Here is an 18256-nt window from a genome sequence, read left to right on the forward strand (position 1 = left end):
CGCCTGGACCAATGACCACCAAACTGCTAAAAACCAGACGGAGAAATCACCAGGCAGCAGGAGAAAATTCAACACACAGAGCAGCAAAGACGAGCATCACAGAGATCGGGAGCAGACGAGCCGGAGGACAGCCCGGCGACGGACCCGGCGACGGACACACTCAGCGCCGGGGGCAGCGGGTGCCTGGCACCCCAGGACTCCATGGCCGGTGGCACTCTCTCACAGACGGAGGGCTGGCCCGCAGCGGAGGGGGAGGCACTGCCCGCGGGGTGATGACGGTGTTAGGTAGTGATGGCTTAAAAATCACTGCACTTTACACTTCTCAAAAGTGAATTTTATGGCGTGTGAACTCTCTCGCAATAAAAATTGAGAGACAAACACTATTTCAGACAAACGCTCGCGGGGAGAGTCCGTGACCAGCGGACCAGCACCGCCCGCGACAGAACCGTAAGGCACGAGAGAAACGAGTCCACACGGAGAAACGAAGAAATCCGCACACGGCTACGACCGAGGTAAATAGGAAAGATATTTTCTCTTATTTGTACTCGCTGTCAAAAATAACACCATCTCATCAGCGGAGGAGATGGTGCTGTGGGTTGCTAGCATATGTGTGTAAAAGCGAAGTGTACGAAAAATGTCACGAAGCTGGCAGGGAGGGAGGAAGAGGGATGCGCCATCGGGCGTGTCTATGCCCGAAGTGGTATCGTGCGATTGGAAGGCAGTTTGTGATTAATTAAAGAGATATCCCTTCTGATAACCGCCAGGGGAAAAACGTGCGGTAAACCTCAGGACGACCCGCGGGGAAAAATAGTACAGAGGTATAAGCACCAAGCTAATAACAAGACATAAGACGGAAGCGCGGCAAATCCCGAACTAATCCAGAAGCGGCCAAGAGAAGAATAAAGAAGAACAAAGGAACCAGGGAGCAAATAGGAAATAATTGGCAAGAACGTTGGTTTAATTCCAATCATGGCAGTCGTTGCACTGAATTCAGATGATCCGAACGGGCCAAATAAAACCCAGAGTTTCCCAGACGTGAACAAAATAGAAAGACGCAACCTGTCTGCGGGAAACACATTTTAAATATACATACACGGCGAGATTAAAAGGGTAACTAGTCAGAAAAGAGCGATCGTGTCAACACCACACAACAGAAACCTGCAGCGGCTTTGCGGCACAACAAAGTAGACCTCAGAACAGGCATATTGTCACGGAGAAAGGGTCGCTGCATACAGATCGCGGGACGAATTCCGCGACACAGGACAACCCCAGATGTTTACATCTCCAACAAAAGGACCACAATATGCACGGATACCAGGTGCCGTCATCGAAAGGAGATGTAAGCAGAGCACAGCTGGGTCTGGAGATGGCTCCCTCGAGAATAAGTAGAATCGCCAAGGATATGGAAGTCCTGACCGACGCCATCAACCTACCTGGGGTAATGACAGTTCTAAAGCATTCCACTCGGATACAGAAAAACGACACCTTCTTAAGCGTACAAAAACCATTCACCAAAATAGACCACATTCTGACCCATGGAAAAAAACTCAACAAGTATGAACTACCAAAATCTTGCGAAGGGTGCTCTCTCATCACAATGGAATTAAACTGGAAATCCAAATGAAAAAAAGCTATCTGGACTTGAGATCATGAAAATGTCCTAGAATTAGACTGCGGTTATGCTTACATAACTCTGTGAATACACGAAAAAACACTGAGCCGAACACTTTAAATGGACGAACTTTATAGTACACGAAATTACTAGAACTAATAAGTGAGTTTATAAGATCACAAGAAACGAAGTCGACATCAAAAAGTGATTGTATTTTGATATGTTTGCCACGAATATTAGAAATTAAAATACATACAAAGCATCATTTATAATAGCACCAAAAAATGAAAGAAGCTCCAATCTAATAAAAATGTGCAGAGAGCACTCAGACAAATGGAAAGGCGCACTGTGTTCTTTGGGTGAATGATGGAATTTTGTTAAGATGTCAGTTTGATACCAAATAACCCCACTCAAATCCCAGCCATACAATCCCAATCAAAATCCCACCAGGATTTTTGGTAGGTATTTACTTGCTGATTTTAAAATGTAATGAAAAGGCAAAGAAACTAGAATAGCCGAAACTAGTTTGAAAATTACGTACAAAGTTAGAGAACTGTAATACCGGATTTCAAGACTTACTATCAAGCTACAGTCATCAAAAGAGCGTGTTATTGGCAAAAAGTTATGCACATAGATGGAAAAACGGAAGAGAAAATGCAGAAATAGACCCATAGAAGTGCGAAGGGAACCCCATGGAGATGCTCATCTTCTCCACAGATGAGGAAAAACAAAACCCTCTTGACCTGCACCTCACCCCATCACGACATAAAACCTAAAGCTATAAAACTCCTAGAAGAAACACAGGGGAAAATCTTTGTAACCTTGAGTAAGGCAAAGAGGCTCATTAGAAAAGACACAAAAAGTACGAACCATAAGAGAAGAAAAAAAAAATGAGAAATTGGATTTCATCAAAATGTAAAACTTCAGCTCTTCAAAGGACAGTGTCAAAAAAATGAGAAGACAAGACACTGAAAGAGAAATATCCGCAAAACGTGGATCTTGATGCGACTCTAAGACTTTAATCGAACGAATCGAACCAGTAACGAACGGGCAAAGGATCTCGAGGCGAGATTTCACCAAAGAAGACACATCGCTGAAAATCAGCACGGGAAAAGATGGCCCACTTTAGCCGTTATGGAAATGCAAATTCAAACCAGAGGCTACACACACCATCGCAGCCCTGTCAGACCAGGGGTGACTACCAGGCCTGGACCTCATGTGAACCTTACCGAAAAGAACAGTTTGGCCGCTTGAAATACAATTTTGCAGTTTCTTATAAATCTAAACCCATACTCGCCATATGACCTGGCAACTCCGCACCCAGGTCCTTACCCGGGAGACACGGAACGAGTTCCCACGAAAGACTGTGGAGCAGCTCGAGTCATATAATCTCCTAGGACCAGAAGCACCCCGCCTGCCCGTCAACTGGTAGATGGATCGACAAACTCGATATATCCGTAAAATAGAGTACTGCTCCGTTTTTCTAAAAAGGAAAAAACATCGGCACACGCAACAGCGTAAACGTCAGATTTGTCACCCCAAGCTTAAAAGCCGGCTCACCGGTCACTCACAGGGCGTTCTCGGACAGACAAGACGGCAGAGTGGAGGACAGATCGGAGGACGTCGGTGTGGGGGCGAAGGGAGACGTTAAACACAGAGGGGCCCTGGGAAATTTCGGGGGGCGTCGAGCCTAGTCTACATCTTGTGGTGATGGTTACGTGACTCCACGTGTTTGTCAAAATTCATAGAATCGTACTCTGAAAGGGTGATTTTTTTTTCTACCTATGAGTTATATGTAAATAAACCTGCCCCCAGAGTCCTGTAGGCTCAGAATGGCAGAGCCAAAGGTCAGAAGGAGCGTGGTCCCCCGGCGACATCACGGGGCTGCCATATCTGTCCCTCGGTTTGGCCAAGCCACTGGAGTCTGGTTTCAGTTACACGTGCCCCTGATCTAAGATGTGTTTCAAGGTGAGGCCTGAGTCAACATGTCATACAGCGTCAGTTGGAGATTATTGTCTAGCACAGAGGTCCCCAACCTCCAGGACACAGACCAGTACCAGTCCCTGGCCTATTGAGAACTGGGCCGCACAGCAAGAGGTGAGCGGCGGGCGAGCGAAGCTTCATCTGGATCTGCAGCCGCTCCCCAGCGCCAGCAACCCCGCCTCAGCTCCGTCTCGGATCCTTGGGCGTCAGATGCTCAGAGGAGCACTGGTCTCTGGTGCCACAGAGGCTGGGGACCGCTGTCTTAGACGATGTCTCAGTCCAGAGGTTCCCATGCTGTCTCTGAACTCAGCCACATAAAGAGTCCCCGGGTCCCTACCTAGAAGTCCGCTTTTACTGTCATCTACCTGCAGCTGAAGAATGAACAACGCTAGCCATTAACAACTGGGATCTTACAGATGGCGAGGCACTAAGTGACCGCCATCAGTCATTACCGCCACCATTATCATGGTGCAATTAACATGCCATCCAGCAGACAGTGTGCTTTGCCATTTAGAAGTAAAATCAGCTGCGGAGAAAAAGACAATCAATTATCTCGCACCTTTTAGAGAATCGTGCCGAGTGACTGCAGCAAAACTAGCAATTAATTAAACTGTACCCAGCGTCTCCGGGAATAACAACGCCAAGCTCCATAAAAACCTTCAAACTGGAGCTGCCCGTCAAGGAGTTTACCCTTGGGAGAGTCTATACCAACGCGTATTCTAGTCCCAAATTTCCTAAAGACCCTACAAATGTGATCGAACCAGAAATCGAAAAAATAAAGATATTTGGATTTGAGCTTCAATCGAATGTCACCACAATTTAGTCATGTATTAGCCTATCATAGGTTAAACCATAGGTACGAAGTTATCACAGTACCTTTCCCCAGAACTACCTCCTTTAAGACTGTATCAATCAAGGCGATTTCTAATGAAAACAAAAACAAACACAAAGTCCGACTCAAAACAGGCTTCATCAAAAGATGTTCCATAAGTTGCAAGCGGCGCAGAGGACAGTGTGGCCGTATCCAACACTCAGAGTCATTGACAATTAGGTTTTCAGCTCTCAGTCTCCACTCACTTTCTGCTGGCTCCGATCCGGGGGACTGGAGAAAGGGCACAGAAAGCGTAGACGGATGGGTAAACACGCTGCTCTTCCCCGCCGAAGTTTTTTTAAACATGTTTGACGCCTGAAGTAAAAACATAGATGACGCCGACTGATGGAGTCTGCAACGGGGTACGTAACACGACCGCACACGAAGAGAGGAGGGTAAAGGGACCTGGAGGGGGACGAGATGTCTACATTCAAACAGAAGCAGTAAAACATCGATTCTAAATAGACCGAAAAGCTGAGAACGTATTTGGTCATCCCTACGGTAACCACTAAAAAAACTATGCAGACGTATAGTCCAAACCAAAATAATAAATAAAATGAAATGTTAAAGTATACTCCAATAAACCAAAACAGTCAGGAAAGAGGAAACAGAGGGACAAAAAATGAAACACAGACAAAACAATATTCTGATAGACTTAAATGCAAACTTAGCAATAATTAAGTTATATGCAACACCCCGGTTAGAAGACAGAAATTGTCCGATTAGATTTTATATAATGACGTAAGTATATGCTGTCTGCATGAAACTGACTTCAAACATAACGATATAGGTACGTTATAAGTCAGAGAATACCAGGCAAACATTAATCAAAAAAAAAATCGGGATCGGTTATATTAATGTCAGACAAGATAGACCTCAGAATAAAGAAAACTTCCAAAGATAAAGAGGGATAATACATATATAAAAGAGTCAGGAAAACGTAACAATACTCAGTGTGCATGCACCTAACTACAGAGCTTCAAAACATGTGGAGAAAATGCTGACAGAATTAGAAGGAGAAATAGACAAATCCCCAGAAATGGAGGCTTCGACACTCCGTTCTCAGCGCCAGATAGAATTAGGAGACAGAAAATCAGCAAGGGATTTAGAAGAAATGAACAACATGACCGAACATCTGGATCTAATTGGCATTTATGGAACACTTCGCCCAACAGCAGCAGAATACGCAAATGCACATGAAACACTCAGCAAGACAGATCCCATCCTCATCCAGGAAACAAATCCTAGAAACTTAAATAAGTAAAACCACACAGAGTATGCTCTCTGAAAATCATAAAATCAAACCGGAAATTAATAACAGAAAAATATCAAGTAAATTTCCAATCGCTTGGAAATTAAACGACGTAATTCAAACCAATCCACAGGTAAGAGAGGAACAGCCAAGGTGAACGAGGACATATTTGGAGCGAGAGCGAAGACGAAGCGACGGCATATTGAAGTGCGTGAGGTGCAGCTAACGCCGTGCTTAGAGGAGAATTTATAGCACTGGATGTTTATAGCAAAAGGAGAAATGGTCTCAAGTCAATAACCTAAACATCCCTGTAAAAGAAAGAGTGAAATAAACCCAGATCAAGCAGAAGGAAATAAATGCATTTTGCTAAGCCATTATGTGTCACTAAAGATTCCTGAGCAGATCAGTTGTGGCAGAAATTAAGGTGTGTCGGCAACTTCTCGGCTTAGACAGCTTTAGTGACGTAGAATGACTCTCCCGAGAAAATTGGGCCACTAACACGTCCCTCCCCATTACAGCCCCACATAACCTCCCAACGTCATCATCTGCCTATTTTCCCCAACGGAATATTTCAGCTGCCGCCAGCCGCTCGCCCTCGCCTCTTCCTGCCCCCTGTTTTCAGGCCTCCGCTGGCGATGTCCTCGTCCATCTCCACCCCAAAGCAAATGCTACCCGATTCAGGATGAAATGCCTCCACCTCAACCCTACATATTAACATTAAGACGCCGTGTTAAGTGTCTTGTATGCCTTATTTTGTCTAATATTTCTGACAATTCTGTGGGGTAGGCACGAATCATGTCTATATTTTACAAAGAAGGAAACGGGCACAGACCATCAAATAACTCACCCAAGACGACAAGAGTAACGAAAAGGAGAAGAGCTCGTTGAACCCGGACGGCCGGGCCCCTCCCCATGCTTGGCCCGCTCCTGCCTCTGGACGACCGGTCTCACGTCTGCGCCTCTCCCACTAAGCTATGCCTTGAATTTCGAGTTCTGTGTCTTTATCTCAACATTCTTACTGGATTATTAGTTCCCAGAGCATAAAGGATAGCTTATGACAACTTTTGATAGAATCGAATTCTGGCTTAATATATATTTGTGGGATGGAGGGAGGGAGGGAAAGTGTATTAGTTAGCGTTCTCCAGAAAAACAGAAGCTAACTGGCCGATAGATAGATACTAGGTAGGTAAGTAGGTAGGTAGGTAGGTAGGTAGGTAGATAGATAGATAGATGATAGATAGAGAGATGATAGATAGAGATAGATAAATAGAGAAAGAGAGAGAGACACAAAGAGAGAGAGTTGCATGGCAACAGCAATCTGTGGACAACCTACCCACACCCCATAAATCCATCCACTTAGCAGACTGGGCGCCAAACACCGGTCGGCTGCAGTCCCCCCACCTTCTCGGCCCCAGGGATGGAGCGTCCCACGAGAGAAACAGGTGCTGCCCTCAAGGAACGGGGAGGAGAAACACTCGCCACAAGTAAACAAAGCTCAGAAGATGGAACGCTGCTGAGCCGAGACCCTGGCGTCTGCGACTGGGGGTGGGGGGGGAGCTCCTGCTGAACTGGTGACATGTGAGCTGAGCCCCAAATGGTTTAATGAAAGCCGGCACGCGAGACTCGGGGGGAAGACGGAGCCAGCGGAGGAGGGCATCAAGGACATCGAGGACATCGGAGTCCCTGAGGTGAGAACGAGCCTGACCTTCAGGAGAAGCAGAGAAGCAGAGGCTGGAACGCGCCGGGGAGGGGGACGTTCCAGGTGGGACCCCGAGTGCTCCGGAGCCGCGGGGGGCCGGGCTGGGCACCGGGAGCGCGGGGGCCCGCAGTAGGGCTTTGAAGCGGCGAGTCCATGAGCCATCCTACGTTTTTAAAGGTTGCTCTGGCCGCCCTATGAGATAATAGATTGTCGGAGGGCACCGCCCCGGGAGGCAGGAAATCTAGTTTGGAAGCATCGGGCGATATCCAACCGAGTGGTCACGGTGGCTTCGACGGGGTGGTGGCCGTGGGAGCGAAGAGAAGCAGGTCAGATTCAAGAGATGCTTTCAGACAGAAAGCTGGTGGCACTTGGTGATGAATGGCCCTGGGCCAGGAGACACTCGGAAGCCAGCGTGACGCCCCGGTTTTCGGTTGGAGCGACCGAGTAGGTTAGAAGGCGGCACGATTTAACAGGAAGAAAGAAGCTGGAAGGGAGCAGGCCGATGGCGGCGGGGACTGGCGGCAGGGGGAGGGGTCCAGAGCCCGCCGGAAACTCAGAGCTGATAGACGCCTGCATCCCAAGGTGACTCTGTGATCCCAGGGCCCGTGTGGGCCTCGATGGGGACCGCGTGCAGCCGCGTCCCACAGAGCAGGCTGGGGTGCGTCCCACCCCCGCCGACGGCAGGCGCCCTCACGGGCACCGGGGAGGCCCGCTGCATCCCACGAGGACATCAGAGGGACGTGGATGGGACCCGGGATCCGGGAGCAGCTCTGAGGCGGAGGGAGCCCCGGAGTGTCCCCGTCTCAGCTCAGATCCCATCGCGGCCCCCTCCCTGGGCGACCCCGCCTCACGGGCTGCCAACGTGTGCTGAGAAGTCACACGTCGCCCGCAAGAACCACTTCAGAAACCGTTTACATGACTCGAACCGTCCTTGTCTTTCTGGTCTGAATCGAAGCAGGGGGACGGCCCCGCTCCTCACCCGCCTTCCCAGGCGAGGCCGTCTCCGCAGTGTGGCTCCCCGCTGCTGCCCGGCCCAGCGGCTGGAGTCTTAACAAAGGAACCTTTGACCGCCCTCCACGTCCCCAGCGTCCTCCTGTGGGGCTCACCCATGTTTGTTTGTTTTCAATGTGCTGTTTTTGCTAAGTGTCCATGGAATGTGTCCCTCTTGCCAGCTGAGCTGGACCAGACGAGGAAAGGAGGCGGCTTACGCCGCAGTCGACTCCTTAGAAGAAACTTAAAAACAACGAGGAGGAGGAGGAAGGACCCTCCGTTTGTCTTCCTTGCCCAGCTATCAGGACTCTTTCCAGAAGAAAAAGGTGCCTATCGTTTATCTTTCCTTCTGAAAAGTCCCCATATGAATCTTGGAGTCTTCGAATCCCAACCAAACTCTGCTTTTCAGTGACCTCACCCAGAGATGAGAAGATTAGAAACAGCAGATTAGAAGCGGTTCAGCCAATAGGTGTGACAAGGGGGAGGGGAATGGACTCATTAAAACCCTCCCTTTCTGGCTGGTAGGAATGTCATCAGCAGTGGCTTTTTTTATCTCTCACTTTATCCTAATGACAACCCTTTCATTTTTAAAAAAAGCGGAAAAGACAATTTGTCATGGCGTCGACTTGATAATATAGCTAAGAGATCCCTGTGTCTCGCCGGCCCTAAAACCCTTGGTAGATCCCGGGAGGAAGCATTACCGAACTCCCAGCTGTCACACTTCATTCCCGGGTGGCCTCGTTTCCCGTAAAGAGTTAGAGCCACTAAAAATTCCAGAGGATATGAGTCGTCCCCCATCATGCTGTTTCTAAAATGAAGTGATGAATGCCGTCGGCTCCTTAGCGGATCTGACACATCTCTCATCATAAGGGGGACAAAAAGATGGTGTAACTGGCATTGTTTCGCTGACGAGGGTTTGGGGAGGTGGTTTCGAAGACCAAAGGCTCCCACCTGTGTGTGTGTGTGTGTGTGTGTGTGTGTGTGTGTGTGTAGGTTTGGGGTGTCAGGGATATGGGGTGTATGAGGCGGATGCTCAGATTGTACATCTGAAATCGTGCCCGGTGGCAAAAGGGACAGTAGGACACATGACAAGTGATGAGCGATGCTAATTATTGGATATTTTCAGTTGCTAACCAGTCGGATAAGCTATGTCACAGAAGTCAGACACCCAGAGTGACTGTGTCTCGGTCTGGATCCCTTCATTTCCTCGACCCTACATTTTGGATGTCTATAAAACCCACTTAAAAAATTGTATAACGCAGAATGTGAAGAATGTTTGCAAGGACACAGTGTGTATGCCCTGAACTCATCTTTTTGTCTACACGTAACGATGACAAGTTGTTGGCTGCGTGGGTATCAGTGTTTGCTCATTCTTTTCCAGCCCTTTGTCAGATTATCCCTATAATGGCAGGAACGATCCTTGTTTAAAAAATTTCCCTTGCACGTGTATTCAGAGGTTATCAGACGAAGAGGATGCCAAGTAATAATCATAAATGTAGAAAATACCATTTCTAATCTATTTAAATTAATGATATTGAATTACTGAACAGTATATTCTTCTGAGGGCATTGGGTTTAGGTTCCAAACCATATCCTGTACTGGGGGACAGCGGACCAGCCAAACCTGGAGTATATTCTAGGGCAAAGTTTTCCCAGTCTATACACGGACAATTTCAGAAAAAATTTTCCAAAATCAAAGTCACGATAAAGTACTTCCGAGGACAAAGCACTGGGAAGGATGTTGTGTGGGAAAAATAAACCACGGATTCTAAACCAGGAAAGCAAATTGACATTTACTGACTGTCACACATCTAACTCAGACCTACGAGGATGGCCATGACATATGTGGGGACCTCGCGTGGAGCCCTGCTCCCCAAACATCACTGTGTCTCAGCCCGTCTGTCTTCCTTGAGAAGGAAAATAACCTTGAAGCCACAGCGCTGCCAGAGCGAACATCCAGAGGCAATGAGAATCCAAGACCCCTGGTGCCAGAAGAGGTGGCGGAGTGACGAAGTTGTCACTCATTCTGGAAAATGAGAAAATACACCCAAAACCATGACTTTTGTGTGATTTTTAAAAATAAGCATATGTTTTATTTGCTCTTAGACTTTTTGTCTCTGTACTCGTAACGAGGAGTTCCTTGATCGGCCAGCTACCAGATAGTGCAAAGTCTTGGTGGAGTAGATTGTTACCCTTCTTTGTTGTGATCATCATCACCATCACCACCATCACCACCGCATCACCACCATCATCATCATCATCACCTCCACCATCATCCTCAAAGCAGACACTTACAGAACAGGAACCGTGTGTAGACCCCGTTCTAACTGCTCACCTGCAGTATTTCACCGAACCTTTACATAACCCTGGTGAGATCTATGCTATTTTGAATCCCTGCTCTGCACACCAACAAACTGAAGCCCAAGGAGTTAACATAAGTTCCCCAAACATTTTCTGAGGAGGGGAGTAAAGATTCAATCCAGAATCATGTCCCCAACCACTGTGCAACCTCTCCATGTCCTCAATATTCCAAAAGAAAGATAGTTTATGAAAAAGAAATGTACACTTTTCAAGGCGACCACTACCTCGATATTGCATTCTCCTGGTGCACAAAAATACGAGTCATCGCAACTCGTGGTCGCCTTTAACTCGTTCTTTCTCGCTCAATAATCTCAGACACACACACACACAGGCTCACATTCACGCGCACCACCGAAGGGATTAAGGGTCATTGCAATCTCCTGTGTGACAATTTGAAGGCTTTGGAAACCTGCCCGGTCTCGCAGCATCTTCCTCTCAAGGGAATGTTTCGGGACGCTTCTTTCTTTAACCCAGCTAAAAACAGCCCTCCTGTTCCATCTCTGCGTGAGCCTTTCAACCGCTATTATTGTGGCTCTCGTTTGCCACAATAATAGAGCGTGGAAATAAACAGCCAGCCGGTGTGCCCAGCAGCACTCTCATTAAGAGAGAGGTCGTGGCACACGCTTCGCTCTGCTCGAAAGAGAGTCCGAGGCGCCTTAACAAAGAATTTTAAATCCGCGAGTCCGTGTGGAACGAGAAAATGAAATCGATGCCCGGCGAAATTGTTTACAGCCATTTACGGGAGGCATGTTTTAAAATTTATCGAAGGGGGAAAATATGATGTAGAGTCACTTAGATGCAAAGTCGTGGCAGGGACGGGAGAGCGATGGACGCAAGGACACGTTTGTGCCCTGAGAAGGCGGCGAAGCTTCTCCATATGTTCCTTTCCCAGAATGCCGAAGTTTCTCGCCAAGTACGTTTGACTAGAGCTGCATGGAAAATAATTTCCGCTAGGTTTGGGGGGCAGGGAGAGGTAGCCATGCCACCGAAGTCAAATACGCACTAACGCACATAGTAACCATTATGCAGTCAGACAAGCGCTGACTCTACCTGTGTCCAGGCTGTTGACTTCCGTGGTCTTTTGCGAGGTTAAAATAAGCAGCAAGGGGAACAGGCAGAGCACCAAGGAGGAAGACAGAGGCCGGTGGAAGATGCTGAAATCAGAAAAAAACGTGTCACGAGCATGACAAATCTGACGCTGACGCTCTCAGGTGAGGGCCATCTCCACGGCCCCCCCTGCCCCCCCATGTGACGGAAACAGAAGGACGATGCTCTGGGCCCCCAGGAAAAGGCGCACAGTGATTTCTGGTCGCAGGCGCAGCCAGATCCGGGGCCTCAGGCTTCGTCCCCTCCCCCAGCGGTGTCTGTACTGAGACCCTCCCCGTGGGTCTCGGGGTCCCAGGAACAGAGACCCTCTCTGACTCACTGTGACGATGTCTTCAGACCCATTTCTGATCAGCATCACAGAGAAATGGTGATCGTTTTCATTTCAGTCATCAAAGAATGGGAGACAGAATAGCAATGAATTAAATTAGGGAAATGAACACATAGGAGAAAAAGGGGCCTCACGGAGGGCGGGGGGCAGTACCACCATTTTTCCCCAAAAGGAACTCAGACTTACTACAGATTCTTACGGGAAAATCCTCAAAATGATAGGGGTTTTAGGAGGCTTAAGATAGAAATCCGAGATTACTCATTCCTGGCCTCGGAAGCAAGCGGCCAAACCGTGAAGACGCCGGTGGCCCCCAGATGCAGAACACGTGCGTGCCCGCTTTGCCGTGCCGGGCAGCAGCTACAGACGCGGCCAGGGCCGAGGGCCACTCACCCGGGGGGTCTCCGAGACGCGGCGCAGGAAGAACCACGGCACGGAGCCACCAGGGGAAGCGAGGCGCGCACGCCCGTGCTTTCTCCGGGTACCTACGAATGTGCGTAGAGGCCGAGGGGGAACCCCGAAAGGGCAGAGGGAGGCGAGAAGGGAAGGGGCCTCTGGGAGACGAGGGCCAGGCCGGAAGTCACAGAGGGCCTTGCACGTGGCGTTCCACGCGTTCATGAGGACGGACCCCACGCGACTTGGTGGGAGCCCTGTTCCAGAAATGTTCGGGGCGCACGTCAGAGAAGGCGGCTTGTCGCGCCGTTCACCGTTACGGATTCCGTTCTTTACTCCTCTTTTGTTTTTCTAAATATACAGAATCCGCCCTCACGGCGTTCAAGAATCTGAGTCAGGTCAATGGCAAAGACCCATTTTCTCCTCCCAAACCACATAAACCAGATGAAGCCGCTACTTTCGCTCAGAAGCGAAAAACAAAGACTATTCTTTGCCAGCCTGAGGCCTTCCAAGTCGCCGATGACAGGCTGCTGTGCGTTCGCAGGCTCCTGACCCCTACTTACTTCTATATTTAGCCTGAGCTCCTTCGGATGAATAACTGCTTGTTTGGGGGACGTCAGCGGCCCCGCTGGACCGTCCGCCTTTGGTGAGAAACTAGCCTGAGTTTGGAAAGGCTCAAGCCCCTCCTTCCGGCTGCCAGGGGAGCCCTGGCCGGAGCTCGTCACTCGAGAACGGTACAAAGCTGGGAGCTAGAATGGACACAGATTAATACGCTGGTGACGCCCGAGCTGCCGGCCACGGTCTTGCTGGAAAGACAGGATGGACCCACGGGCACCAGGAGCACGGACCCCAGAAGGCGCAGGTGGTCAGCGGCTCGGGCAAACAACGTGAGCCCCAGGGCGTCTCAGCTTCACCGTAAACTGTCTGCAGGAGGAAGGAGCCTGGGATGCTTGGGTGGGCGGTGGGCGTGGGATTCTCAGAGGGGCTCGGTTAATAACAAGCCCAGCAGCACCCAGGGCACTGACAGCTGCGGGGTGCTTTGCTATGTCGTTCCCAGGCCCCCCTCACCTTTCCCCATCTATTTGTGTACCTGAGGTCTCTACCTTACTCTGTCCCCAGGACGGGCACAAAGCCTGGAGTCACCTGATGGAAAACCAAAATGAGGCTCAAATGCTCGACGTTGCGTTTTTCCCTGTGCTCCGTGTGAAAAGGAGCTGACCCACAGAGACGGCGCCCACAACGCATCCTGTGTCCTCCGAGGCTGGTGTCCCAGAGCGGGGAGAGGAGGCTGGGTCTGGGAGGCAGGAGGAAGCTGGCCCAGCCAGGGCTCGAAGTCATTTTTTGGGACACTGACGTTTCAAATACAAGCCTTGCAAATGGCCAATAAGCACATGACCGATGGCTCATCATTAGTCATTAGGAAAATGCAAATCAAAGCCACGATTTTCCTGGACGCACACCCCGGTGCGGCTGGAATTACCAAACCCAACGACCCCAGATGCCAGCAGAGCGAACGCTCACTCGCTGTGGGACCGTGAGCAAAAGGCTGCCGGTGAGGACCAGCCTGAGGGCTGACCGGGTCCCGCGGAGTGACGGAGAGAGAGGCAGCGGTTGGCAGCCAGGAAGTCGTCGCCACCTGCCCTGGAGGCCGAGCGGGTTTGCGTGCGCATCTAGGGGTATAGTCCCTTCTGCCGAGCAGAAACGGGGGCTCCGTTTTGCAAGAGCTTCTCGTTTTTGTTGGGTTTTCTGGAGAAGCTCCCCATTCTAACTTCCGTGCAAAACCTTTCGATTTTTCAACAGTGACGGCGAATTCGGATATTCTGAGAAGATGCAGGCCCAGTGAGGCCCGAGACCTATTAGTTTTCTATCTCTGTGGAGAGATTTACGAAAGGGATTCCACAAGAACATATTAATACCACCTGGAGCAAAGACGGTGACAGGTGTCTAAGCGCCTGAAGGGGCGGCAGGCACAGGGCACCACCCTGTCCCCATCCCAAGGTCCTGACCTGACGTTTTGACTAGAGTGACGTGCCTCGGGGGAGTCTTGCCGGACCTACAAACCAGCGGGGTCCTTGGACCTCTCGAGTCACCGTGATTCTATCGCTGTTCGGTGAACACCGAACCATTCCTTCCCAAGCTCAGGGAAAAAAAAAAAGACTATTTCTACTTTCACCCTTCTCCACGGTTTAGCATCTCCTCGAGGTGCTAAATGTTGCCCGGATTCATAATGGAATGCAGTTAGCAGGCACAGTCGGCACCTTGGCTAAGGCGGCTCCCTTTAAGATGAGCGTCTCTGAAGACACAGACAGGGAGCCAGCCGTAGCCCTAAGGATCGCTGTGCAAGGCGGGTCCTCTCCTATCTTTTCAAAAGTGATTACAGACACATTCGCTTTGCCAAAAGGGCCGACGCCTAGCAAGATCGTGCTCATTCTCTTGGCGTTCCCTTCGTCGCTTTTCTTTTTCGCAATTAGGGAAATATTTGGCGATGGGAACCGCTCACATCTGAGCCGGGTTATTCCCCCTCCCTCCCAGGCTTCCAGCTTTTCCCAAAACTCCCCTCCCCATGGGGAAACTCAGCCTCCTGACACCCAGCCCTGACTCGTACTGCCCACGGGTTATCTTGATCCGAACTGGAGATGGCCCAAACCCTCCTGGGGAGAGGGGGAGTCTGTTTCGGGTCAGGGTGGGGCTCGGGGACCCTCCATCGGGCATTTGCTGGAATGGAGCCGGCACCAATCCCATCTCTGTCACTCAGTCACTAAATAAGCCCCTTGTGGCCGATGGCTCTGAAACGGAAAGCAGAAAGCATAGTTATCTACTCCAAAGGGTCGGAGCCGAGGATCAAGTAAGCTTACATTTGCAGAGCGCCTGATGCACAGGTACCCTCTCCGTCTCCTCGGAGCTTAAGGAAGGACTGTGTTCCCAGGGCCCCACATGCGTGTCCAGCCCCGGGGGCTCACAGAGGCCAACCACCCGCTCCGCCTGGAAGCGCCCGGCAGGCCTGTCAGGCTCCCCTGCAGCCTCTGTGCCCGTGACCCGGACCCCCCGAGGTTACATTAGCCTTGTCACTAGTTCTGGGAATGTGAGCCCATGTGACCCTGGTCACCATCCCCTCCTGTTCCCATCAGGACGGGTCCTTAAGATGCACTGGGGGCACCTCCTGGACACAGAAGACCCTGAGACGCGCTGGAGCCTCAGCTGGAGGGGTCCATCTCCCGGGAACGTGGAGGGCGTCGCCTGCAGGGGACCCCTGCCCTGGACTCTGACACCGAAAGAAATAAGCCTTTATTTTGCACTTCTTTGGAGGGGTCTGTCATTGCCCATGGGCCCAGCAGACGACGACATTGCTACCTGATCTGGAAGCCGAAGGGGACAAGACGCCCCCTCCCACCTCGGCACAATCTGGGGGAGCCGGGATGTGCCCTTATGGACACGGGCCTCTCCCAGCTTTGGCACTGAGCACGTGACGGACGGACCCACGTCGCACCCCGGCTTCAGCTGGGGTTCCTGGGCGCAGGCTTCCCCGGCCCTCTCAGCCGTTTCTCTTTTCCGCGTCTGACCCTCTGGCCCCCGGGTGGTTCTGTGAACCGCCAACACCCTTCCAGAAATTTCCTTCTTGCACAAGAATGCCAGAGTCGGTCTGCGGCCCGCACCCCAGGCCTCTGCCTAGCACACTCACTATCAGTGGGGAAAATGTTTACGTACGCTTCGTCCTCGGCCAGGCCGGCCGCCCACTCCCCCCGCATCGCGGGGCGGCACGCCCTTGGCAAGGCCTCCACGGACGTGTCTTGTGAACTCGCAACAGTCCAAACGGCCGGGCCTGGTCATCACTTGGCCGGAAAGCATCCGCGGGCAGAGACAGGCCCGGGAAGGTGGGGCCGAGTCCCGTGAGCGAGCTGGGTTTCTGAGCAGAAGCGGTGACACCAGACTCCATCGGTGGCAAAGCCGGGGCCGGGCCCCAGGCAGGGGCTGCACGGAGCACAGGCCTCCAGCCCGAACACGGCGTCTCAGCAGAGGGGCACCTCAGGGGACAGCCCTGCCCTGGTGTCACCTGTGCCAGGCCGCCAAGCACCCTGGACAACGCCCCTACGGGTGGACTCTGCTCCCACCGCTCGTCCCAAATCTGAACAGAAAACTCGCTCTACAAACTGCCAGCTAGAGGGACGGCACGGGATGCAAGTCCAGCACAGGGAACACAGCGGTCACTCCGTCGTCAGTGTACCAGGTGGTGCTGGGAGGGTGCCAGACTCACCAGGGATGGCTTCGTAAGTGTGCAAATGTCTCAGCACCATGCTGTGCACAGGAAACTAACATAATACTGCACGTCAACCGTACTGAAAGATAAATTTAAAAAAAGAAAATGTTCCCGCGTGGTACGTGACGCCAGCTGCTGTGACAAGCACACCGGCTCTCACGCAGGCCCCGGGTCTGTTTCTCGTTCACGGGGCGCGGACGATGCTCCCTCGGCAGGAGGTCCAGGGCTCCGGGCCCCCGGCCACTGATCAGGAGACGGCTGGCCTGCATGGGGACACCGACCGGTCAGGGCGGGACGTGTCCCACATGCCCCACGTCACTTCTGCTCACATCCCGTTGGCCACACCCGACTGCTCGGGGGGGGCAGGGTATGAGACGCTGTGGCCACCAAGGAAGGAGAGCCGTGGCCAGCAGGGACTGTGGCCCCACAGAGACCCCGGCTGGGCTGGCACGCCCCGCGAGCATCCGGTCCACACGCATCTCCCGGCCAGGTCTGTGGCCCGCGAACACGGGATCAGACGGGACTGGCTTCTCAGCGGCCACCTGTCCACTCCCGGGGCGGGCGAGAGAGGAGTGATCGGCCGCCCCAGCTTCAGCACAGAGAACGGACGAGAGAATGAACAACGCGATGCCCTGTGGCGGCCTCCGCACTGCACGCGGTGCCCGTTCGGGAACGGGCTGACCCCCAATGCTCTGAGATTAGGGGGACGTGTGGGCCCTTCGTTGTCGCCACCTAGAGCAACAAACGAAAGAATCCAGGCCGGGGCGCGAGCAGACGCGAGCCAGCGACAGGCGCCGACGGGGGTGCCGTGCGGTTATCGTGGAGCCGAAAATCCCCTCTGCCCAGTCTGCGGCGAGGCTGGCGTGCTCGAGCCTGCCCGGCTGCCACCGCGTACAAGTCCAGCACGCCCATGACGGCCGCGGGCTGTGCCCTGCCGGCGAGTGCGGGCGGACCCCAGGGAGCCCGCACGGTCATGCGTCCCCGCCGTGGAGCGGCGTGTGACCGTGTGCCCGCTACTAGCGCCCTGGCCATCAGACGTCCCCCCACAGTGCTGAGACTGGGCATCAGCGGTCCAGCTGTCACATCCGGAGGCTGCGTCCTCCCCTGTGTGGGCCTGGTGGCCATCGACTCCTGTCCGACGGAGTCACAGAGCTAAGAATGACCAGCCTACGGCCTCTAAGACAGGACGAGACCTGAGCACATGCATTCTCTGGCCCCCCGTCCCCTGAACCACCCCCACACTCAGTGGTGGGCCTCCCCACCCCCTGTCCTGCTGACCCCCCTGACCCCCAGAGCTAGCTCAGGATTTCATCACCGTTTTCGGCCGGCCCGTCCTGACTGCCAGGACCCACGACACCTCGGGGTGGGACCCAACAGCCACCACAGCCCTGGGAGGCCCGACGAGACCC

At 52.1% G+C, this 18256-nt stretch overlaps 1 long non-coding RNA gene across 2 annotated transcripts in view; it reads right to left on the reverse strand.

The window, feature by feature from the left end:
* Positions 1-10392: 10392 nt before the first annotated feature.
* LOC120615983 (uncharacterized) overlaps positions 10393-18256 on the reverse strand; it is a 9707-nt gene continuing 1843 nt past the window's right edge. The window contains exons 2-4 of one of the 2 annotated variants that reach the window (XR_005656413.1): positions 12194-12218; positions 11818-11921; positions 10393-11696 (exon numbers count right to left, since the gene is read on the reverse strand). This is a non-coding gene — a long non-coding RNA (uncharacterized LOC120615983). Of the gene's footprint in view, positions 11697-11817; positions 11922-12193; positions 17620-18256 lie in introns of those variants that run through there. The other variant, XR_005656412.1, reaches the window with a different exon arrangement.

This window comes from Pteropus medius, unplaced genomic scaffold, assembly GCF_902729225.1.
Source record: "Pteropus medius unplaced genomic scaffold, Ma_sr-lr_union100, whole genome shotgun sequence".
Classification (NCBI taxonomy): Eukaryota; Metazoa; Chordata; class Mammalia; order Chiroptera; family Pteropodidae; genus Pteropus; species Pteropus medius.